Source organism: Portunus trituberculatus, chromosome 47, assembly GCF_017591435.1.
Source record: "Portunus trituberculatus isolate SZX2019 chromosome 47, ASM1759143v1, whole genome shotgun sequence".
Lineage (NCBI taxonomy): Eukaryota > Metazoa > Arthropoda > Malacostraca > Decapoda > Portunidae > Portunus > Portunus trituberculatus.
The window spans coordinates 23,723,050-23,748,049 of NC_059301.1; the positions used below are offsets into that span (position 1 = coordinate 23,723,050).

At 42.5% G+C, this 25,000-nt stretch overlaps 1 protein-coding gene and 1 non-coding gene across 4 annotated transcripts in view; both read right to left on the reverse strand.

Annotated features, from left to right (window-relative positions):
- The window catches only part of LOC123520860, a 1,438,509-nt gene that overhangs the window by 78,010 nt on the left and 1,335,499 nt on the right, over positions 1-25,000 (reverse strand). The window lies entirely within an intron of this gene.
- On the reverse strand, positions 11,437-11,509 carry Trnak-cuu. Its single transcript has one exon. It is a non-coding gene; the product is annotated as a tRNA-Lys (tRNA).

Consider the following 25,000-nt stretch of genomic DNA (forward strand, 5'->3'; position numbering starts at 1 on the left):
TATCCTCCCTATTTCGCCCTCCCGGTACATATTTTTTTCTCTCTCCCGGCGGTGTTCAGTTATTTCACGCCAAGACGCACCCGCCGGCCCGCGACGACCGGCGGTAAGAAATGGCTAAAATGGAAATCAAGGAAAAACGGAGTCATTCTCTTAACACACGAGTTTTGCTCCTGTTTTCCTCCTCCTCCTCCTCCTCCTCCTCGTCTTCGTCTTTTCTGTTTCTTTTTTTTATTTTTTCTCTCCTTTCTTTTCTCTTCACTGCCAGTTTCCGCCGTTAGTGAATTAAGAATAGGTGGAGGGAGGGAAGGAGGGAAGGAGGGAAGGAGAGAGAGAGAGAGAGAGAGAGAGAGAGAGAGAGAGAGAGAGAGAGAGAGAGAGAGAGAGAGAGAGAAAGTGTGTCTCAAAATGCTCCTCCCAATCCAATGAAGCATGAATGGGTCTCTCTCTCTCTCTCTCTCTCTCATGAAAACTATGAACCAAAATAACAAATCAATAAAAATATTAATCCCTAAACAGGAGAAAAGAGAAAACAAGAAGAAAACATTACAATATTCCTTCTTAACATGAGATATAAACCTTAATTGCCTGAAATTCCTGTTTTTAAACGGCGAAAAAATTAATACTGGCACTGGTAGAGGAGGAGGAGGAGGAGGAGGAGGAGGAGGAGGAGGAGGAGGAGGAGGAGGAGGAGGAGGAGGGAAAGAAACGATGGGGACAAAGAAAGAAGAAGAAGAAGAAGAGAGAGAGAGAGAGAGAGAGAGAGAGAGAGAGAGAGAGAGAGAGAGAGAGAGAGAGAGAGAGAGAGAGAGAGAGAGAGAGAGAGAGAGAGAGAGAAAGCTAGGGGAGATAAGATGAGGGTAGGACACAGAAAAGGGACTAAGGGAGTGACCTACGAATAAAGAGGGGAGGGGGAGGAGAAGGGGGAAACTCATAGGGAGGGGAGAAGTAGAAAAAAGGGAACACGGAAGGGAGAGAAGGGAGAGGACAGGGAACACGGAAAGGGAGAAAGAGGGGGAGGTAAAACACAGGTAGAAAGAATGAGGAAGAAAGGGAGGAGACAAGGAGATGGGAAGAAGAAGAAGAAGGAGAAGGAGAAGGAGAGAGAAAGAGAAGAGAAGACATGACAGGTAAGGGAAGGAATGGGAGAAGAAATGGGGAAGGGAGGGAGGGAGTATGGAAGAGGTGGGTGAGAGAAGGTGAGGGAAGGTAAAAGATGGGAAGAGGAGGGCGGGAGGAGGGAATAGGTAGGAGAGGGGGGGGAAAGGAGGCAACAGGCGAAGGAAGAGGGAAGGAGGGAGGCAACAGGGTACATAGAAGGGAGGGGAAGGGAGGGGAAGGGAGGGAAGGGGAGGGTAGGGGAGGGTAGGGAAGGCGAGGGGAGGAGAGGGAATGGTGAGGATTGGACGAGAACTTAACCTGATTTTCAGCCCCATTTACGTTCAAGTCCAATATTTTCTTCCCCGTCAATTCCTTTCATAATTAGGAGGCGTAGTGCACTGAAACCCGTCACGGTGCACGCACACACACGCGCACTCGCACACGCACACACACGCGCACACGCACACACTGAAGGGACATACGTAACTTATTTTTCCAATGATTATATTTCTTAGTTAAGCAATCACAATCTCTCTCTCTCTCTCTCTCTCTCTCTCTCTCTCTCTCTCTCTCTCTCTCTCTCTGCCTGTCAGGACCAATCAGGTGAGAGTGGTAGGAGTTGCCTCGCCCGATACTACATCAGACCAACTCATGATATCAAATGGAGTGACTAGGCAGCGTTGTCCCGATGCTCACGACCTGCTGAACGCCCCCCCCCCTGTCATTTTCTCTCTCTCTCTCTCTCTCTCTCTCTCTCTCTCTCTCTCTCTCTCTCTCTCTCTCAGCCTGACCCCTTCTCCTCTGCCGCCACCTACAGTCCTCACCCCTGAGTGCAATTTTCCTTCCCCCTACTCCACCCCTCCTTTCCTCCTAACACCTCCTCGCCTCCCCCTCCCTCACCCTCTGTAACGTTCTTCTGCGGGACGTTATTCTGTGTCCGGCTCTCCTTATGGGAACTCCTGCTGGCGGGGACGGGGATAATAAATCATGTGAGCGTCTGTGTTCGGGTCCTGCACCTCCCCGGCCGGTAATCCTCTGTCACGCTTCTGGCCCAGCTCGCCTGCCTGCCCCTCTGCCCCTCGTGGTGGTAGTGGTGGTGGTGGGTGAATTGGGGAGTCAGTCGAAGGGAGGAAGGAAGGGAAAGAAATGGTGATGATTTGGAAGTGTTTGGTGTTGATGGTGTGAATGGTAATGATTCGTTGCTGAATGCTGCTACGGGCACAGAATATGAATGAATGGTGGTGATGACACATGCCAAAAACCAAAACGCATCAACGTTTGGTTTAATGGATTCTGATTATAGTTACGTGGTCATTACCGACTCTATCAACGACACCATGATGACACAAAGGAAGATATAAAAGTGGTTCAGTCAAAACTAATGCATTTCTACTTTGAAAGTGCCTCGGTAATGGCGTCAATAGAGCCAGCACGCGGTCCAGGATAGCCTCACCTTACGTTCGAATATTTTCTTATTTTACCATTATGTACTTCACCACAGCGAGCATTTCCAGCATGCCGTGTGTAAAACTTTACTATACAACGTTCATGGCCAGACGTGAAATTCTTTCTTGTGCTGCTTGGGTAGGCATGTGGCTGGGACTCAACCTTTTCGGCTCAACTTCCTCAGGAAATGAACAGTAGGCCTTAGTCCGCGTTGACATTTCCTTAGAGCACAGTGGCGGACTCGTAACAGCATAGCAGTGACATGCTTGTGTTGTTATCTTTCTGATCAGTAATGGCGACGAATGTTCTTTTTATACCGAGCGAATCCAGATCAATGATGCAGAGCTGAATAGCGTTGTGAAATAGAAGACGCCTTATGAAGTAACACCTCTACTATCAGTGGTGCCTCCCAAAACTACCTTTAAAGAATAAAAAGAAAAGAAAAATCTAGTACCCTAACATGATAATACACTTAGGACAAACAAAATAATGCGGTACAAGGGTTAGGTTAGGCATTTCCGGTTAACTGAATTTATACAGCGTAACTATTTCCTGTTAACTTTTTTTTTTCTTTTTTTTCCTAAGGCAGTCGTGGTTGTCTTCCCTTACCCTCACCCCTCTGCCTCAACCACCTCTTGACCCTTGAAGAATTTGTATATTAAACTCAAGGTCACATTCATACATTCTAAAGCTCAAATTTTCTTCTTTAGCTTTCAGTTTATGACAGGTACAATCTAAATATTCTTACCCATGTCACTCTAGACCAGTATTAATATTGACTTCACCTACTGCATCGAGGGAAAAATGCAATGTTTTATCTATTTATTCATTTATCTATTTTTGTATGAGGAAGGATGAGATAGAATACATAATAGAAGCAGGAAAAAATATCCCAAACTTGTTCAAAATAAAGAAAAACACCCTAAAGGAAACGAACATTAAAACAAATCATACATCTATATCGTCTCTCTCTCTCTCTCTCTCTCTCTCTCTCTACCCTAGTGTTTCATGAGCCGGCGAGCCAGCCAGTCCGTACCTACACAACCGCCACCGCCCCTATCGGTCAGGCAACGCAGGACTTATGTATGAAATTCCACACCACATCAATAAAAATGCCCACTGCCCTTCACCCTTGTCACGGCCACCACCACCATCACCACCATCACCTCCATCACCACCACCACGTATTTCATAATCTCATAGGCAAAGCATTCTGATCTATACCATTTCTCCGTCCTTCTTTCACATCGATATCCTTCGCGGTCCGTCCTTCCTAACAGCACATACAAATCCTCCAGTCCTTCCTCTCCTTCAGGGACACCACGGCTCCCGCATCGCCGCGCACTGCAAACTCCACCACAAAGCAATCATCGGTGTAGTGTGGTGTTTGCGAGACATTTGGCTTAAACCACCACCATCACCACCACGAAACCACGACACCATAAACCGCACGCTGACATCACACGCCGCATTGCAGTAACACCACCACACCACCACGCCACAAGGCAGCCTGGACATCACCACACTCAAACACCATAACACCGCAATTACACCACAAAAACAAAGGAATACCCCAAAAAAAAAAACATGTCACACCACCAACACCATCACCACGCCACAAACCAGTCTGAACAACCACACCACACTACAATACCACCAGAAACACCTAAATGAACACCATAACACCACAACAAGACGAACACAAACAGAGAACCAACAACAAAACCACATGTCACACCACCACGCATCACCGCACACACCCACCACCCCATCCACACACTATCCACACCCCGCCCACACCCCCCAAAAGGCACCACTAAGCTACACTCCTGCGTGACAACTCGACATGCGGGTGACGAGTGCCAAGAAGTGGTGGTGGCGGGATTCTGATGGTGACAATTGGTGCCCGGCGTGTGGAGTGCCCGCAGCCACCACTCAGCGGGAACCTGGTGCCACCGGGGCGAGTGATGGGAGCAGAGACAGAGACAGAGGGACGGGAGGAGTAATGGGACAAGGAACGAGAGAGACGGGGCTGCAGTAGGATGGTTAAAGGGTGCAAAAGAGAGTGATGGGTGAGCAAGTGACAAGAGTAAGAAGTAGATAGTAAGAGTGAAGGGTGAAGTACAAGTACAAGAGGACAGGAAAGGGGAGAGGAGAAAGAGACTGCAAGGGTAAGAAGTCAGAGATGGTTTTGAAGATGGAAGAAGAAATGATGGGTGAGGGAGTGACAAGGGTAAGAGGAGAGACAGAAACAGATAGAAGAATGGCAGGAACAGGATAAGGAACAGGAGAAAGGCAGTGGAAAAGTAAAAAGGGATGGTTTGAGATGCAATGGTGAGGTGACAAATTTCAACTTAGTAGAGAGTAAAGATAATAAACAGTAGGTTAAGTAAATGGGGGGGAAGGGGAGGATACGCAGAAGGAGCAAAGAAGAGGACAGGAGGATGGGAGGAGTAGGTAATGTATGGATAGGAAGATGGTGTGGGCAGAAGGGAGGGAAGGAGATTTCGTGAGGAAAGGGAGGGAAAGGAGTGAAGGAGAGTCTGGGATGGACAGTGGAGTGGGAGCATGTCTGGTGAGGGGGGGGGAGGAGAGGCTGCAGTGATGGATGGTGACCTCATGTTAAAAATTGGTGCCTTAAATTGATCTTTAATGGTCTTCACAAGTTAATATACACGTACACACGCACGCACACACATATCATACCGTGTGTGTGTGTGTGTGTGTGTGTGTGTGTGTGTGTGTGTGTGTGTGTGTGTGTGTGTGTGTGTGTGTGTGTGTGTGTGTGTGTGTGAACGTTGCTAACCGACGTGTACAACACAACGCTTATACACACGACTTTTAAAATTACTTATAATCAAGATGGTGGATGGCAGTGTGAGCAGCAATTTGCTACACGACCAACCTCATAATCCTCTCTTATTTATTTCCCTTTGCTCTTAATATTTTCGACGAGCGAAGGAGGGAGAGAGGAAAAAAAAAAAAAAACTTAAGAAATTTACCACTGACAAAACCAACGATGCTTAGAACCGCTTTCTGCAAGTCATGCATGAATAAAAATATATTTGGTAAAGAAAGAGGCGAGTAAAACCTTGAGCGGTCTGGTGGTGAGTGTGGGTGAGAGTGAGAGCGGAGGAGCCAGCCGCGTTATGAAACACCTGAGAAGAGGCGGTTTTCATTTGTTCATATCAGCGTGTCATTATGGGCGGGGAAGGGAGATGGGAGGGGGCGCAGCGTGGCACGGACAGACAGACAGACAGACAGACAGACAGAGAGAGAGAGAGAGAGAGAGAGAGAGAGAGAGAGAGAGAGAGAGAGAGAGAGAGAGAGAGAGAGAGAGAGAGAGAGAGAGAGAGAGAGAGAGAGAGAGAGAGAGAGACTGAAACGTACAAAGACGGACACTCAGAGACCATCATCACCACCACCACACCCCCGAGCACTGCAGCGCCGTGCCGTGGTCAGTCAGAGGATCACACTGCAGCCTCCAGTCCAGATATAACACGCCAATTGCCTCCACTAAGACGCAAGATCCTGTCACGCCACCTCCAGCCACAAGGGCGCCGCTCCCACCGTCCCAGCATCCACGGGCGGCCCTGTGTCACCAGTGGACGGCTGGTTAACGCTGTCACACCTCCGTCCATTCAATTGCGATCAGCTCAGCGCTCAACGTAGAAAACACTCAAAGAGAGAGAGAGAATAAGAGAAAGAGAGGTAGGTAGGTACTGTACCCACCCTCCATCCCTCTCTCCCTATGTCTGTCAGTCCCTCTCCCTTTCCCTCCCTCCCTCCTTCACTAAGCAAACCAATCCGCCCCGAATGCCTTCAGTAAAAGCCACAGACCGGAGCGCTCAATGCGGCACCACGGTGGAGAGGGAGAGGAAGAAGAAGAAGGGATGACGCAGGGGTCAAAAAGGTGTGGACGGGGAAAGCTCTCTCTCTCTCTCTCTCTCTCTCTGTGTTCCGGTCATTTTATTGGACGCAGCGCCCTTTGCGAATAATCCCATTGGCCAGTCTGTTCCTCCCGGCTTAGCAGATCCAGGGAGGGTGAAGGGCTGGGCAGACCCTCCCCTCGCTGCCCGCAGACCTGCAATCCCCCTCCCCCTCAGCACAGCAGCAACCCCTCTATTGACCCCTTGCATATACCCCTCTCTCTCTCTCTCTCTCTCTCTCTCTCTCTCTCTCTCTCTCTCTCTCTCTCCATATTTCACCACTCCTCATCCTCCCTCCATCATTTTCTTTCCTACTCCTTTGAATTCTTATCTTTTTCCTTGTCTAGCCAATTTATTCTCTCTCTCTCTCTCTCTCTCTCTCTCTCTCTCTCTCTCTCTCTCTCTCGTACACGGCCACCACTTTTGAATTTCTTTTCTTTCTACTTTCTATTTGTTTCTGTCATCAAAAGTGCACCACCTTTCCCCTTTCTCTCTTTCTTTTTCTTTCATTTCATTCAGTTTCTTCTCTTAAATTCCACGCTCCACTTTTGTTATTTTTCCTCATCTTGAACAGACACTCTCTCTCTCTCTCTCTCTCTCTCTCTCTCTCAGCAGGAATTTACGAGCATCTGTACTAAATTAATGGGAGTAGATTACAAAGCAGAGTTCCCTAATCATCGTTTGTAATGCTCCCTGCTCAATATTACTCCTGCCAGCCTCCCTTGTCCCAGGAGCACAAATAAAAGCAACATGACATTCATCGACTTTATTCATCCCATTCATATTGCAGGTTATTCATTACGACGCATGCATATATATGTGGTAATGGCTTACTGTCTTTCCTGCTTGCCTGCCTCACCCAGTCCATGCAGCCCAGACCCTCTCCACCACCTCGCATGCCCTAAGAACTCAATACCCGCATGACCATTAGTATTATATTTTTTTTAGGTGTTGTTTTTGTTAAGTAAGAAGGAGGAGGTGAGGAGTGAGTGCTGGTGGTGGTGGTGTAAAGGAACACAAATGATGATCAAAGTACTGGGCATGTTTTGGTTTTCTAATAGAGTGTTTGGGGACTTTATACATTAATTATGCTGTGAAAGGAAGGGAATAGTAGATGTATAAGTAGACGAAGGTTGGTATTAAGTAGTAGTAGTAGTAGTAGTAGTAGTAGTAGTAGTAGTAGTAGATATTATATTTTTGTCTATATTTGCAACCTAAAGAAGGAAAAAATAAATAAAAGATAAAATAAACGTTAATTTCCACTTTTCCCACCTCAAAAAAAAAAAAAAAAATTATAAGTTAACTGTGGTTTTCTTATTCTTTTCTTCATTCCTCTTCTTATATTCTCTCTCTCTCTCTCTCTCTCTCTCTCTCTCTCTCTCTCTCTCTCTACGAAGTCTATTTCTCAGGCCATTTCGCTCACTATTAAATATTCAATTAGACTTTTGATTACGAGCACAAACCTAAGAAAAAATGAAATGACTCTTGCTTTTCTCTCTCATATATTTTCTTTTTTCAATTTTCTTTGACTTCTTTTTGGTGATCGGAGAGAAAAAGAAATGCAAGAAAAAAAAAAATAAAACTAATAATAACGTAGAGGGTGAGTAAAGAAGGATCGAATAATGAAGAAGGAAAAGAAAAGATATATTGGATGGGAAAAAGAAAATGAGTTATGTAGAAATATGAAAAAAAAAAAAAAATGGGATGTAATAAAAACGACAAGAAGAAGAAGAAGAAGAAGAAGAAGAAGAAGAAGAAGAAGAAGAAGAAGAAGAAGAAGAAGAAGAAGAAGAAGAAGAAGAAGAAGAGGAAGACGAAGAAGTTAAAAAAGAAAGAGCAGAAAAGGAAGATTAAGAAGCTAGAGTGATAGATGGATAGATAGATAAATAAAAAAGAGAGAGAGAGAGAGAGAGAGAGAGAGAGAGAGAGAGAGAGAGAGAGAGAGAGAGAGAGAGAGAGAGAGAGAGAGAGAGAGAGAGAGAGAGAGAGAGAGAGAGAGAGAGAGAGAGAGTATGTAATTTCGTGAAAGTGACAAACAAAACATGACGGAAGAAGAGGAAAGAGAACGAGAAGAAAGAGAAAGAGAAAGAGAAAGAGAAAGAGGAAGAGGAAGAGGAAGTGACAACTGAAATGACCGAGAGACGAGAGAAAGTGTATGTCAGAGGAAGGAAGGGAGATAGAAAAGGGGGAGAAAATGGAGAAAGGTGGTGCGGATGAATGGGAGGAGGAGGAGGAGGAATAGGAGATGGGGTCAACGGCCTACATATTACTTCCTGGGGGGTGGTGAGGGTTGTTATGGGGGAGATGGGGTGACAAAAGTGTAGGGCTAATGAGCGAACGATTACGCTAATGAGGGAGTGAGAGATAAGGTAGAGGAACCCCAGCTAAGTGGTATTTAACGAGACAGGTAAAGGTACGGAAGCACGACACACACACACACACACACACACACACACACACACACACACACACACACACACACACACACACACACACCTGATTAACACACCTGATGGTAAAAATTGAGATGTTATATATGCTAAAAAGAATGTCAAATGCCTGACTGAACAGATGGATAATATAAAATGAACATTAATGCAGATGGACTGATAATCGTAAATAAACTGGATACTATTGAAATAATGAATGGGTAAATGTACGAGTGAGATATAATTCAAAGATAATTGAGTAATAAATAAATGGAAAAATAATTGAAGGTATGAAGGGGCGATATATTACGGATAGAAGTATAGAATAAAAAAAAAAAAAAAAAAAGGCGATGAAATTAAGAAAATAAAGTTAGTTTGTGAGAAGAAAAGACAATAATTTGAACAAGAATTGAAAAGTAAGACAATAGAAGAAATTACCATCATATAAAAAAAAACATTAATGAAAAAGATTAAAAAAGAACTAACAAACAAAGCAAAGAAGACAACACTAGGAAAAAGGAGTAAATTCAGGAAAAAAAAAAAAAAACTTAATTCAAGGAGGAAAGAAAAAAAAAAAAAAAGATGAAATAGAGGAGAATGTAAATGTTGAAAACGTGACGTAGAAATCTAAGGAGTGTTAATGAGTCTTAATGAGGGGACACTAAAGGAATCCGTAGCACACAGGGGAATTCCAAACACACGGAAGGGGATTCCAAATACACATAAAGGATTCCAAACACTCTCTCTCCAACCTCCCCAAAAAAAAAGAAAAAAAAAAAAAAAAAGAAAGGACGGCTGGTGATTTAGGTAGAGTTATAATATACGAGTAAGTACTGATTTATCAAGTGAAGTAGTAGTAGTAGTAGTAGTAGTAGTAGTAGTAGTAGTAGTAGTAGTAGTAGTAGTAGTAGTAGTAGTAGTAGTAGTAGTAGTAGTAGTAGCAGTAGCAGTAGCAATAGCAGTAGCAGTAGCAGTAGCAGTAGTAGTAGTAGTTCACATTACTCTTTTCTTGGTAAAAAAAAAAAACCACACACGAAGTAGTGATCCTCAAAAATTAAAATACAAACAAAACAATAATAAGAAAAAAACCCCAATTAATAATGACTTAAAAGGACAAAAACAGCGACTTTTTCACTTTTAACATGATGCTTACGCTAAGAGAACACCAAAGAACACGACTGAAGAACAAGTAGCGGGGAGTGAGATGTTGTTTCCGGTGTTCTAGTCTATCTAATCTGAAGTAAAACTGTTTAGTCTACGTAAAAAATAAAAAAAAAAAAAAAATGAGGCCCGGGACAATATGCAGTGGCTATAAGGAAGAAAATATGGGAAAGAAAGATAGTGACCGCTTCAGATGAGGAGGGAGGACAAAGTGAGTTAGAGGGGAAAAATAAGTGGCAATATGGATAAAAGAAAAAAAAGAGGGAATAAATATCAAGGGAAAATACATAAAGGAGAAAAAAAAATATATATGACCAGTTCACTTGAAGGAATAAAAAAGTAACCTAAAGCGGAAATAAGTGATGGCTAAGGGGGGGGTGGGTGGGGACAATTTAAGATATGAATATTAAGTAAACTATATGAGAATAAATAAAAAAAAAAAAAAGGGAAACATTTACAAAGAAGTGGTCATTTTAGCTGAGGGGAAAAGCTGACAAAAAAAAAAAAAAAGTAGGTAATGTAGTGACCATTGTGTAATTTTTGAGAGAAAGATAAATAAGAAAAGATAGAGAAAAGAGAGAAGAGAGAGAGAGAGAGAGAGAGAGAGAGAGAGAGAGAGAGAGAGAGAGAGAGAGAGAGAGAGAGAGAGAGAGAGAGAGAGAGAGAGAGAGAGAGAGAGAGAAACAAAAATACCACTAAGAAGGAATAGCAATAAAAAAAAAAAAGGAAAAAGCCCACGAAACACTGTAATCACTTCAACTCAGACGAGAAAAAAAAAAAAAGAATGGGAGAAAAAATACTCGAAGCAAAAATAACTGACAACTTGGAAAAAAAGAAGAATAACACTAAGAACACGAACATGAAGAGGAGAAAAAAGAAAAAAGGAAAAAAAAAGACTAATTACTTCCTTGAGAGAGAGAAAAAAAAAAATCTGGAGCGAAAACAAATGACGATCTAGAGAAAGAAAAAAAAAAGATAAATAAAACAGCATCAAGAATATAAATACTGTCCACCATTAGGAGTGACAGGAGGGAGACCGTGACCTCGGCAAAATGATGACCCCAACACTGGAAAAATAATGACCTCTGTGGAAATATTGACACGCAGGAAAAGTGACCTCGAAAAAGGGAGGGAAAAATATGGACGGTCGCCATCTTTTCTTTTGTCCTTATTCCACGAAAATGTCACTTCAGTTAATAAAAAAGAAAATACGAGACACATCAGATACCCATTCTTTTATACACTTCGGAATACACTAAGTGGTGTTGTTTTATTCGGTATCTATGTGTAAGCCTCAATGTTGCAGACCCAAGGCAGAAACTCAACTCACGATAAATCAAATGGCAAATATCAGTGACAATTAAAAAGTATTTCGCCCAACGTGGGGCTCGAACCCACGACCCCGAGATTAAGAGTCTCGTGCTCTACCGACTGAGCTAGCCGGGCTTGAGAGAGAGAGAGAGAGAGAGAGAGAGAGAGAGAGAGAGAGAGAGAAGCAAACTCGGATACGTAAATCACCTCCACCCATTATGCAAATATCTAAAAATAACTTTTGAGGCGCGTCACGAGAGGCCGCCATCAGTCCCCGGCAGGTACACAATGGCTACCTGCCGAGGAGGAGGAGGAGGAGGAGGAGGAGGAGGAGGAGGAGGAGACGAGATGAGGAGAGGCATAGAGGATGGATAACGAAGGGAGGAATAGAACAGTAAGTAGGAAACGGAGGTGGGAAGGGAAGGGAAGGGAAGGGAAGGGAAGGGAAGGGAGTCGATAAGGGAAGTATTTGACTCACGGGCGTGGGCGGCGATGGAATCCAGCTGGTGACATACCTGTGGGCGGAAGTGAGAGAGATTGAGGTTAATGATCATGGCAGTGGCGATGATTGTAATAGTAATAATAGTAGTGGTTGCTGTTGTTTTGTAGTGGTGGTGGTGGTGGTGGTAGTAGTAGTAGTAGTAGTAGTAGTAGTAGTAGTAGTAGTAGTAGTAGTAGTAGTAGTAGTAGTAGTGTTAGTGTTTCAGGGATCATCATTGACAGTCTTTAGGCTTAAAATGTGTGTGTGTGTGTGTGTGTGTGTGTGTGTGTGTGTGTGTGTGTGTGTGTGTGTGTGTGTGTGTGTGTGTGTGTGTGTGTGTGTGTGTGTGTAAAGTCACGGCTGGTGCTCAACTCTAAAAGAAAACATCCGTTGCCACCACACACACACACACACACACACACACACACACACACACACACACACACACACACACACACACACACACACACACACACACACACGGATTTCTCAGAACCGGCTGCCTCAATCCAGCCTTCTTACACCACCGTTAATTCCCAAACAATACCCCTTTCCTTCCTGGCCACACCTCCGCCGCCGCCGCCACCACCACCGCCGCCACCACCCCTTTACACCCTTCCCTCTTAAACCGCACTCTCTACTTCCCTCTACACCCTCCCTTCCTTCTTCAAACACCGCTCAATCCTTTCCTTTTCACACCCTTTTATTTATTCTTATGGCCCTTTCGTGTACTTTCTTGTATATGTAGCCCTTTTTTTTCAATATTACAGGTACTAAGTTTGTGTGTCCATACTTATTCTTTCATTAAAAAGGGTTGGGTTATTTCGTTATTTATTTCTCTATTTTTGAATCCCCCCCTTTTTTTTTTCTCTTAGTCTTATATTCTTTTTAATTTTTCGTTCATATATTCACGGAATTTATGTGTTCACGCTTTTCTCTATTATGAAAAATAAATAAATAAAGTTGTGTAGTTCCTTCTCTCTTTATTCACATCCCTTCTTTTATTTCTACGTCAATCTGTATCCTTACCCACGTATCCTCTTACAGTCTTTCACACATTCATGAAATATTTTACATCTACCCTTCTTTCTGTATTTCTGAAACGTTGTGTGTAGCTATTTCCTATCCATCTTATTCACATCTCTATTTCCACCTCAATTTTGACTCCTATCCACGTATTCTTCCCTCCTATACATGTATCCTTTGTCCGCACTTCCTGCATTAACAAACAAAAGCTATTTCCTATCCATCTTATTCATATCTCCATTTCCACATCAATTTTAACTCCTATCCACGTATCCTTCCCTCCTTATTACATGCGCTGGTCTATGTATGTATCCTCTGTCCACACTTCCTGCATTAACAAACACGGTACTTATTTCATCCCAGCCACACCCATCTCGCACAGTCACCGCACCGCATTCCACCACCACTACCACCACCAACACCAGGCAGTCCACCTTCACACCAGCGCCACCACAACGTTCATTAGGAAACCATCACTCAAGATTTGGCCGCACACTCGAAGCCAGTCACCGCCTCTTGTCCACAAACCGGTCGCCGCATTCATCGTTAGCGTTTACTCGTCCATGCCAGTCAGTCAATGTGCGAGTTATTTCCCACTGAGCATTATTCGCTGTTAAAATCTATAATGTCTTTCTGTTGCTTGCTGCCTTCTTCAGTGTGTGTGTGTGTGTGTGTGTGTGTGTGTGTGTGTGTGTGTGTGTGTGTGTGTGTGTGTGTGTGTGTGTGTGTGTGTGTGTGTGTGTGTGTGTGTGTGTGTGTGTGTGTGTGTGTGTGTGTGTGTGTGTGTGACCTGTGAATTTACTATGGTGGTTTTAATGTATGATACCAATAAAAAATATATATGACATGGGGTCCTCTATAGTCTTCTTTAAGTGCTTACTAGTTCAAATGTATGACACTTAGAAATGTATGAGACAGCTGAAATGTGTAGCAGTAATATAATTTTTCTTTTCCTGAAACATATGGCACTTGAAATATACGTATGGGAGGTCTAAATGTATGAAAATTCTTGAAATGTATGACAGCTTAAATGTACATCATACCTTGCCTTCCTAAAGTGTATGACAGTGTACTTACCTAAACGACTCTTTGAGATGAATGACACCCAAAAATATTACGCTTAATGTTTAAACACTAAGAATATACAATGTTTAAAATCAGTTTTATTTCTTCTATATAAGAAATCTCTTAAAATGTGTTAAAGTATGGAAAATTAAACATTTGTAATACATTAGATGCACTAAATAAAAAAAAAAAAAAACCCACACTGAATGATTAAAATTGTATTACACATCAAATGCATTTCACTTATTTTTCTTTTTACCTACACCTTCAATAATCCTTCTCTCTCTCTCTCTCTCTCTCTCTCTCTCTCTCTCTCTCTCTCTCTCTCTCTCTCTCTCTCTCTCTCTCACACACACATGGCATCACTATTATTATCACTACTATCATTACCATTATCATTCTGAGTGTCAGCATTCTCTCTCTCTCTCTCTCTCTCTCTCTCTCTCTCTCTCTCTCTCTCTCTCTCTCTCTCTCTCTCTCTCTCTTCGTACACATTTTTCTTCTTTTCTCTTAGTGTCTGTGTCTCTCTCAGCTGAAGGGTCCGGGATCACTTCAGGTTGATGATGCAGTTCGCTAATTGCATCAAGGACACGCTGGTGGAACATTTGCAACGGGGATAATTCGGGAACGCCGCTCACTCACTTCCCACGAATTATGTTTAGACTTCAACTGCGACTCTTAATGTATGTTGCCACTGCAAACCACATTAGCATAGAGTCTGCATTTACACTGATCGAGAGAGAGAGAGAGAGAGAGAGAGAGAGAGAGAGAGAGAGAGAGAGAGAGAGAGAGAGAGAGAGAGAGAGAGAGACTGATAAGATCTATGGCACTGAAGATTTGCTTTAGGAAAATGAATCTTATAAGCTTTCATGTGTGATATTTCTATAATCCATGGCGATCTCAGGCAGCATTTATTGAAATTATGTAAAAAAAAAAAAAAAAAAAAAAAAATCTGCGCGCTATGATTATTTATTTCTAGTTAGTGTATGAAGTTTTGTGGACCGCAGATTTGAATAATTATATGTATGTATGTATTTTGTGAATGTAAATGTTTGTATACACACTTTGTGAGGTTAGGTCCACGTGGTTATTTAATATATATATTGTGTTATTCTTATGTAGTCATTGATATTTCTGCCCATATCTCTTTCTTTCTCTTTCTCTCTAATAACAATAATAATAATAATAATAATAATAATAATAATAATAATAATAATAAGAAACGGTTTATTTAGGCATAAGCAGCTCGGGGATTGAAATATTCTAATATTATATACTTAAAATCACATACCTAAAATTAACCACAAATACAGTCAGTGTGTGTGTGTGTGTGTGTGTGTGTGTGTGTGTGTGTGTGTGTGTGTGTGTGTGTGTGTGTGTGTGTGTGTGTGTGTGTGTGTGTTTCTGTTATTCCTCTTCCTGTTCCTCCTCTTCATTCTAATCGCAAGGTCATCATTGCCGCTAAAAACAGAGAGAAAAGTCCTAAATTTGAATCGTTCGTCTATTACACTGCTATCTCGTCCAGCTCCCGGAAACAAGCTTCTTCCTAAGTTGTTATCATTAGGAGACACGAAAAAAAAAGAAAAAGAAAATAGCATTATCGTCTCTCTCTCTCTCTCTCTCTCTCTCTCTCTCTTAATCTATTGAACTAACCCCCCAAAAAAGTAAAAAGTCATTCACGACTTCATATTCCGGCATGGCGATGAGAGAGAGAGAGAGAGAGAGAGAGAGAGAGAGAGAGAGAGAGAGAGAGAGAGAGAGAGAGAGAGAGAGAGAGAGAGAGAGAGAGAGAGAGAGAGAGAGAGAGAGAGAGAGAGAGAGAGAGAGAGAGAGAGAGAGAGAGACTCGTAACTATATTTGCCGCTGCTGTTGTCGTCGTCGTTACCGCTGCAGGTGTTCGTGGCAAGTGTTCAGGTGTTCAATTTGCAGATAATCCGGAACGAGGCTTAAAGGAGACGCGTAATGCAGGTGTGAAGGCAATTATGACAGAGGGGAGAGGAGAGAGGGAGGGTACAAGAGAGAGAGAGAGAGAGAGAGAGAGAGAGAGAGAGAGAGAGAGAGAGAGAGAGAGAGAGAGAGAGAGAGAGAGAGAGAGAGAGAGAGAGAGAGAGAGAGAGAGAGAGAGAGAGAGAGAGAATTGGAAAGAGGAGGAGGATGGAAAGGGAGAAGATACGAGAAGGGGAGAGAGGGGAGGGAAGAGGGAGGCGAAGGAGGAGACAAGAAATGTAGTGAGAAGGGGAGAGGAAGAGAAAGAGAGGGAGAAGAGACGACAAGGGGAGAAAGGGGGAGGAGAGAGAGAAGAGGCGAGAAGGGAGGGGGGAAGAGAAAGAGGAGGACGATGAGGAGAAGAGAGGAGAAGGGGAGAAGGGGCGAGGGAAGAGAGGAAAAAGAGAAGAAATAACAATCCATCCATCATCATAAACTCGTCCCCCTTCAAGCTGGGGTGGCCGGCAACAGGACAGCAGCAGCAGCGACAGCAGCAGTAAGAGCAGCAGCTGACCACCGCTACAAAAAGGCCAGGCCAGAAAAATAGCGGGATTATTGTGACCGTACCGAGCCCAGCTGATAAGGATTTGTGTCAAACCTACCTACGCCGACCACAACTGTTCCCTGCCGCTGCAATAAGACTGTGACAACACCATAATGCAGTTAGTTGCAGTGCCAGCCGTGTCCACCCTGCCCCCCGCCACTACCACTGCTACCGCCACCACCACCGCCTTAAACCTAACCCAAGCCTGCGTGCTGTGTAGAGTTGCCTCCTGTACATCGGCTTGTTTCGTTTCCCAGCACGGCACGGCATCGCGTAACTAGAGCGAGGCATGGTGTATTCGCTTGTAAGGGTCAGGTTTTACAGCACGCGGTCCTGATCACGGAGGGAATATAGATGGTATCGCCAGGTATATTCACCTAAACCCTTTACATCTATACTTGTTCTTGGTTGATATTCAGAACGTTATAAAAAGAAGCTGTTTTCATGGACACAAACAAGGAAGAAATAAAGAAAAGAATCAAGATGAGAATTGAGGATTTTTTTCTTTTTAATTTCTGAAGTAAAAGAAAAAATATCTGACTGCAGCACAAAGAGAAGCGTCTAAAAAAAGTTGTGTAGTGATTATAGGAAAGATTGTTTCGCAGTAAAAGATAATAACATATGGAATAAAAGATGGACAACCAGAAAAAAAATGCAAGTGTAGGTTAGACTTTACAACAGGAAGAGCTAATCACTGGAAGAACATGTGTATCGTGGCTAGGAATACCCCACGGCGCCATGTTGTATACTGCGACCCCCACACCCAATCAATCAACTGCTTATACAGTGAGCCAGACGCTTCTATGCAATTCCTAACCAAGAGAATTTTCACCAACGAGGATTCCTTTATGTAAAATTCACTCCATGACACGTAAATCTCCAAAAAACCTGGCATAACCTAAACTAACTCGCTTTAGGGAATTAATTTGGGAGAAATTTTTGGTTATAAAATGTGAATTCCCCATATAATATAATATGTTTGTACTTACCACGATGACGACTACGCATTTATTTTACGGAAAGTTATAAGTAGAAACATTACGAGGGAATATACCATAGAGAAACTTCAGTAACTTAAGGAACTAGAAACGACATAGTTGATTATACGAAAAAGAAAAAAAACATATAAATAGATGGATAAAAAGGGGAAAAAAAATAGTCAGATGATGAAAGGTAACTTAAAAAGGAAACTAGAAACGAAATATGGCTGATCATAAAAAAAAAGAATAAATAAATAAAAAGATAAAATAAATAAAGGGAAAAAAGTCAGATGATGAAAGAGAAAAAAAAGACGGAAGGAGAGAAAGAAAACAAAGGATATTTTCTTATACTTCAAGGAAAAGGGATAACACAATAAACAAAAAAGTCAAATATGGAAAAAAAGAAAAATAATAAGAAAAAAACAATAAACATCTAGATACAATGAAAACATACATTACACACAAAAAAAAAAAAAAAAAAAAATTCTATACAAACCCACCAACCCACCCACCCACCCACACACACACACACACACACACACACACACACACACGCAAAAAGAAAACCTGCAAATAACCAGAACATCCTCACACACCCACCTCGCCACCAGTCACTCGTTACTTAGCCACGCAATTCCACATCACTTCCCGGGACAAGCGTACAGGCACTCCACCCACAGTCCACCCACGGCTCTCTCCATTAGCGGGTGAAACAGGTGGCGGGAGTAAGTGGACGGATGCAGTGGCGCGCGGCTGAGTCACTTGAAGGTTATTAAGAAACGTGAGAACTTGTGAATTAGTAGAGAGAGAGAGAGAGAGAGAGAGAGAGAGAGAGAGAGAGAGAGAGAGAGAGAGAGAGAGAGAGAGAGAGAGAGAGAGAGAGAGAGAGAGAATACCAATTCATCAACTAATCTGTTAATAATAATGTGAAAAAAAATCGTTCTTTGAAACTATCACAGGTAAAAATAATTGAATACATAAAGAAACGAATAAATAAAGGTAATAATAAGTTGCACCTAGAGGCACAATTATTCCCTTTTATCATTATTTATTTACGGAACTGGATTCTGTACCGATGAGGAGATTTTAAAGATTATTATTCATTTGTCAGCTAATCGTGTGTGTGTGTGTGTGTGTGTGTGTGTGTGTGTGTGTGTTTGTATGCGTGTGTGTGTGTTTTTTCGTCACTTAACACATTACCATCACACCACAAATCTATCTAACCATCTTAACTCACTCTCTCATCATTCCCCCCCCCTCTCTCTCTCTCTCTCTCTCTCGGAACAGGGAAAAAACGTGGGCGCCGCGGCCTGTGTGTCGTCTGGAGGCGGGAATAATGAAGGCAAAGATGGTGAATGTGCGGTGAAAGGGTTCGTCATGCTGGCTGTAGTGCGGAGGGGAGAGGAGGGAAGAGAGAGCCAGAGAGAGAGAGAGAAGTAGGGAGAGGGATGAGGCGAAGGAGGAGGAGGAGGAGGAGGAGGAGGAGGAGGAGGGTGGTAGGGTAGTAGTGGTGGTGGTGGTGGTGGTGCGGCCGTCGGTAAAATGCTATTCAAATCTTCGTCTTGTGCTCAATGAGTGCTCATATTGCAGGCGTTTGGGTTCTAGGAGGGGAGAAGGAGAGGGAGAGGGAGAGAGAGAGAGAGGGAGCGAGGTAGGGAGAGTAGAGGAGGAGCACACGGGTGACTATTCCCTACCTCTCCCTTACCTTCCTCCCCCCCTCCCTCCCTTTTCCCTATGACTGTCTCCCTCACCCCCCCCCGTTGCCTCCCCCCAAAGAGAGTAAATACAAAGGTAACCGCTGTCCTAAGTGGTGTTGTCAGCGGGATGTGTCTACGTGTCAATACCCACCAGGCGTTATGAAAGGTGATGCCTCCCCTCCTCCTCCTCCTCCTGCGCCTTCTCCTTTGCCTCCTTACCCTTCTCTCTCCCTCTTTCTTCCCTTCTCCACCCACTTGTCCGCGTCGTCGCCTCTGTCACCGCCTCTTTCTGCCTTGCTACTGCTGCTAATACTGTGCTGTCATTATTGCTGTGTTGTTTCACTGTCTCTTTGCTGACTTCTTTGTCTTTTGCTGTTATGGTTGAGAAATTATGTTATCTATAGTTCTCTCTCTCTCTCTCTCTCTCTCTCTCTCTCTCTCTCTCTCTCTCTTTCTGTTCGTATGTTATTCTTACCACTATCCTCCTCCTCTTCTCTCTTTTCTTTCCTACTTCTATGCACTTTACTTTCATGATAGCGAAACTAATATCCCTCTCTTGACTCTCATCTCATCTCTCTCTCTCTCTCTCTCTCTCTCTCTCTCTCTCTCTCTCTCATCAAGTGTAAGCCCCGGCAAGTTCGGCTAGACAGTTCAGTTTAGTCAGTCCGGTCTTCCAACCTCCTCCTCCTCTTCCCTTCGCTCCTCCCTTCCCTCGCCTTCCGCCCCTCGCCTCATCTCACGTCTAGACATCTCCTGTACCACCCTCCTTCCCTTCCCTCATCCCTGTCGCTGCCTCCCCCCTGCTTCCCTTTCCCCTCCCCCTCCGGTCTTTCCCTTACCCAGCTTCTCCTCTGCACGTCTATTCCTAGAGCGTAGAGCTGCCTGGGTTTTGAACATTTGATTCAGCTCCACTCACTAAAATGTTAGGATTCTTTTTATTTTTTTATTTATTTTATTTTTACTCATTCACCAGAGTGGAGTGGAGTTTCCTTCATTGCACGTGTTTTTTTTTTCTTCCTTTCTTCGTGACCGACTTGTGTGTAAGTATTTTGTGTTTGTAAATATATCTGTGTATGTGTGTGTGTGTGTGTGTGTGTGTGTGTGTGTGTGTGTGTGTTTTCCTCCTCGTTCAAGCGCTCCTCCATCTATCTTCCAAGCGTCACTCCAAGCTCCGGGTTCATCAGAGGGGATTAATGCGAGGTAAGGAGATGCGGAGGAAACAACAACAACAACAACAACAACAACAACAACCTTTCCATCATCATCATCACCAACAATAACGTCAACCTTTACAACCACCATCACCACCACCACTACTACTACTACTACTACTACTACTACTACTACTACTACTACTACTACTACTACTTTACTTGTCTCTTTTTAAAAATACTAGAGAAGAAAAAGGCAGTTATATCTCTTCTCCTTTCTCTTATATATATTTTTTTTCATATCACTTGTTTTGCGTCTTCGTCTATTTTTCTATAGTTACTTTTCGTTATCCATCTATTTCTGGCCTTATGATATCTTAGTATCACCAGGGACGTCAAAATGAAGATGTTCAACCATGAGTAATATAAGCAGAACCTCTTTACTTAGGATTATCTCCCAATCAGCCTTCCGTGGTAGTTGAGCGTCTGTTGGGGTTTAGTTGGATCTCCTATGTCATCGCTTCACACTCTCCTTCCTTCATTATTAATCTTTTTATTCTTAAGGTATTTTTCTTTCAGCGTTGCAATCTGTTTTCGTTCAATTTCTCAAGCATTCTCTTATTTCTATTCACACTGTCTTCTTTAATTTACTTTCACTCGTGCCATTTTTCTCTTTTAATTTTCTTTTACGTCTGGTCTTATTATCAAAGTCAGCAAAAGTTCAACATGATATTCGCTTTCCAATTTCGTATTCTTTTCGTCACAATTATTACAAGAAACTCACATAACTTCTCATTTCCCATTATCTCTCTCTCTCTCTCTCACCCTCATCATAATTACAAAAAATTAATGCAATTTACTTTTTTTTCCTATTCAGTATATCCCATCTCATCAAAGCCAACGAGGAAAAAAAAGTAACCTAATTTAGTCTTTCCTATTCCATATTTTTTCTCATTAAAGTAACAAAAAATCTCGTAATTCGCTCGTTCCTATCCTGTAGTTTCTCTCTAACCAAAGCCACTAAAAACTAATGTAATTTACTCTTTCCTATTCCGCATTTTCCCTCCCATCAAAGTCACGAAAAAAAAAAAACAACAACAACAACGCAATTTACTCGTTCCTATTCTGTATTTTCTCTCGCATCAAAGCCACATAAAAAAGAAAAAGAAAAAAAAAAAAACTAACGTAATTCACTCCTTGTTCTGTAAATCTCTCTCTCTCTCTCTTTCTTAACCTAACCACAGAAGAAAAATAGTAACGTAATTAACATGAAGCAGAATCTCCTCCACACACCGCCATTATCACCAACACCTCCGCCACCACAGCAATCAACAATTTTCGCATCACATAACCACTTCCTTCCTCGCTAGATGCAGGAAGATCGCCGACCTTTTATATTTTTCAAACCATCAAGGAAAACTCCGCCTACGTTTCCAGTATTTCAATGCACACGGGTTATTTAAGAAAGGAAGTAAAGTAATGGTGCTCAATTAATGTCGTGGGGTTAAGTCATACTGGTACTTCTCCTCCTCCTCCTCCTCCTCCTCCTGTGAAGCGGTGTGGACATATAGGCGGAATTAATTGACATATATGTAAACATCGCCATCTGATCTTGTGTTTTTATTAAGCCCTTCAGTACTTGGAAGCATTTTTGCCATGAGTTTTGGATATCATTAGACGATTTTATTGACATTAGGAAGGGTCTATAGAGGTTGGAAGAGTAATGGTCACAGTCCTCACATATTAATCCCCCACATGAGTTTCTTAAGCTGTATAAAATCGTCAAATAGTGAATAGAATAGATATGAAAATGTGTCATGGTACTTAAAGGGTTTTGTTCTGTTTTTTTCTGTAATAAGGTGATATTTTAAAAATTCACAGACATAATAAGTTCGTTTCTCAGAGACGTTTTTTTTTCTTTATTTCTCACTAAGCAAAAATTCTCATCCAATAATCATTAAAATAAAATAAAAAAACACATAAATTCTTGAAAATCACAGTAACTTCCTCCTTCAACAGTATCATTAATCTTTCTCTGACTAAGCAGAGTTCATATAAAATCAAAACTAAAATAAAATAAATATATACACTTGAAAACCACAATAACCTTCACTAGGCCAACCTTTGAGCTTCACAGGTATCATTAGATGCATTCTCACGGATTTATTTCTCACTGACTATGTGGAATCTTTATCAAACTTAACTAGACTAAAAAGAGGCTCTCAAAAAAAAAAAAAAAAAAAAAAAAAAATCACGCTAAGCTCTGCTACAGCCCGTTATGAAGTAAGAGAGAATAATGTACCTTAAGAAACTATACCACACCATCACTATAATCATAAAAAGGCACTTGGAAAAAAAATATTAATAGCCAGCAGAGAATATCAAACGTAGTAGAGATCATTGAGCGAAACATTTTATTCTATTATGCCTTACATTTTAAAGAAGTGACAATGCATTCCTTATGAAACTGTCAGTAGCATCATAAACGTACACTCACAGGCCACAATTGCTTCTAAAATAGCAGGCTGATAGTAGTCGAGATAAGAAGCTGATACGTGTGAGAAAGCGATAACTCCACGGGGACACGCGAACCTAACATTGTGTCAAGGTGATGTAAAATGAAGTTCTCAGCCCCCATTCTCACAACTCTTATTATAGCTATTATTAAAAGTAGAATAATCCTCACTATTATTATCATTGTGATTATTGTTATTCAAATCATCATCTTCAACGTTGTCTCTGCTTAAATTCAAGCGGCAAAATCTTAAAAATCATAAGTAAAATTCGTCCGTTTGTGGATCGGGTTTGTCATTAATATTTCACACACACACACACACACACACACACACACACACACACACACACACACACACACACCTGGTAGTTCAGTGGTTAGAGCGCTGACTTCACAAGCCAGAGGACCGGGGTTCGATTCCCCGGCCGGGTGGAGATATTTGAGAATATCTCCTTTCACGTGTAGCCCCTGTTCACCTAGCAGTGAGTAGGTACGGGATGTAAATCGAGGAGTTGTGACCTTGTTGTCCCGGTGTGTGGTGTGTGCCTGGTCTCAGGCCTATCCGAAGATCGGAAATAATGAGCTTTGAGCTCGTTCCGTAGGTAATGTCTGGCTGTCTCATCAGAAACTGCAGCAGATCAAACAGTGAAACACACACACGGAATCTCTCTCTCTCTCTCTCTCTCTCTCTCTCTCTCTCTCTCTCTCTCTCTCTCTCACCAACAAAAAGAATGAAAAAAGTATAAAAAAAAAAAAAAAAAATCTGCAGTCAAACTTATCACAACACCTCGACCTTCAGGTGACTTAGAGACCTGAGTGGTGGTGTTTGGAGTCACACTTAACCTGCCGTCACTACTGCCTGCCAACACCACCACCACCACCACCAAGAACTGCTGCTACTACTACTACTACTACCACTGCTACTGCTACTACCACTACTATTACTACTACTACTACTACTACTACTACTACCACTACTACTACTATTATTACAATATAACCACCACCACTACTACTACTACTACTACTACTACTTACTACTACTATTCCTCCTCCTCCTATTACTACAACTACTACAAAACCACAACAACAACAACAACAACAACAACACTACTACTACTACTACTACAACAACAACAACAACAACAACATAATCAGTACCACTTTCAAAACAGGCTCAAGGTTGGGCCATCATTGGAGTGGTAATAATAATAAAGAAAATAAAAATAAAAATCAAGGTATATTTCAAATACTTGAAAGGCTTTTGAGGTGAAGGTACACCAATTAATGTTACGATACTTATGTGACGTCTGTGTGTGTGTGTGTGTGTGTGTGTGTGTGTGTGTGTGTGTGTGTGTGTGTGTGTGTGTGTGCGTGAGTTAATCATGAGTAAGGAGCTTGTTTGACATATACATGAATTGGAAAGCACGTACACACACGCGCGGGCACGTACGGACACACACACACACACACACACACACACACACACACACACACACACACACACACACACACACAGTAGCTCAGTGTTTAGAACGCTGGCTTCACAAGCCAGAGGACCGGAGTTCGATTCCCCGGCCGGGTGGAGATATTTAGGTGGGTCTCCTTTCACGTGTAGCCCCTGTTCACCTAGCAGTGAGTAGGTACGGGATGTAAATCGAGGAGTTGTGACCTTGTTGTCCCGGTGTGTGGTGTGTGCCTGGTCTCAGGCCTATCCGAAGATCGGAAATAATGAGCTCTGAGCTCGTTCCGTAGGGTAACGTCTGGCTGTCTCGTCAGAGACTGCAGCAGATCAAACAGTGAAACACACACACACGGAATCTCTCTCTCTCTCTCTCTCTCTCTCTCTCTCTCTCTCTCTCTCTCTCACACCAACAAAAAGAATGAAAAAAAAAAAAAAAAAAATCTGCAGTCAAACTTATCACAACACCTCGACCTTCAGGTGACTTAGAGACCTGAGTGGTGGTGTTTGGAGTCACACTTAACCTGCCGTCACTACTGCCTGCCAACACCACCACCACCACCACCACCAAAACTACTGCTGCTACTAATACTACTACTACTGCTACTACTACTACTAATACTACTACCACTGCTACTGCCACTACCACTATTTCTACTACTACTACCATTACTATTACTATTACTATTACTACTATTACTACTACTTACTACTACTAC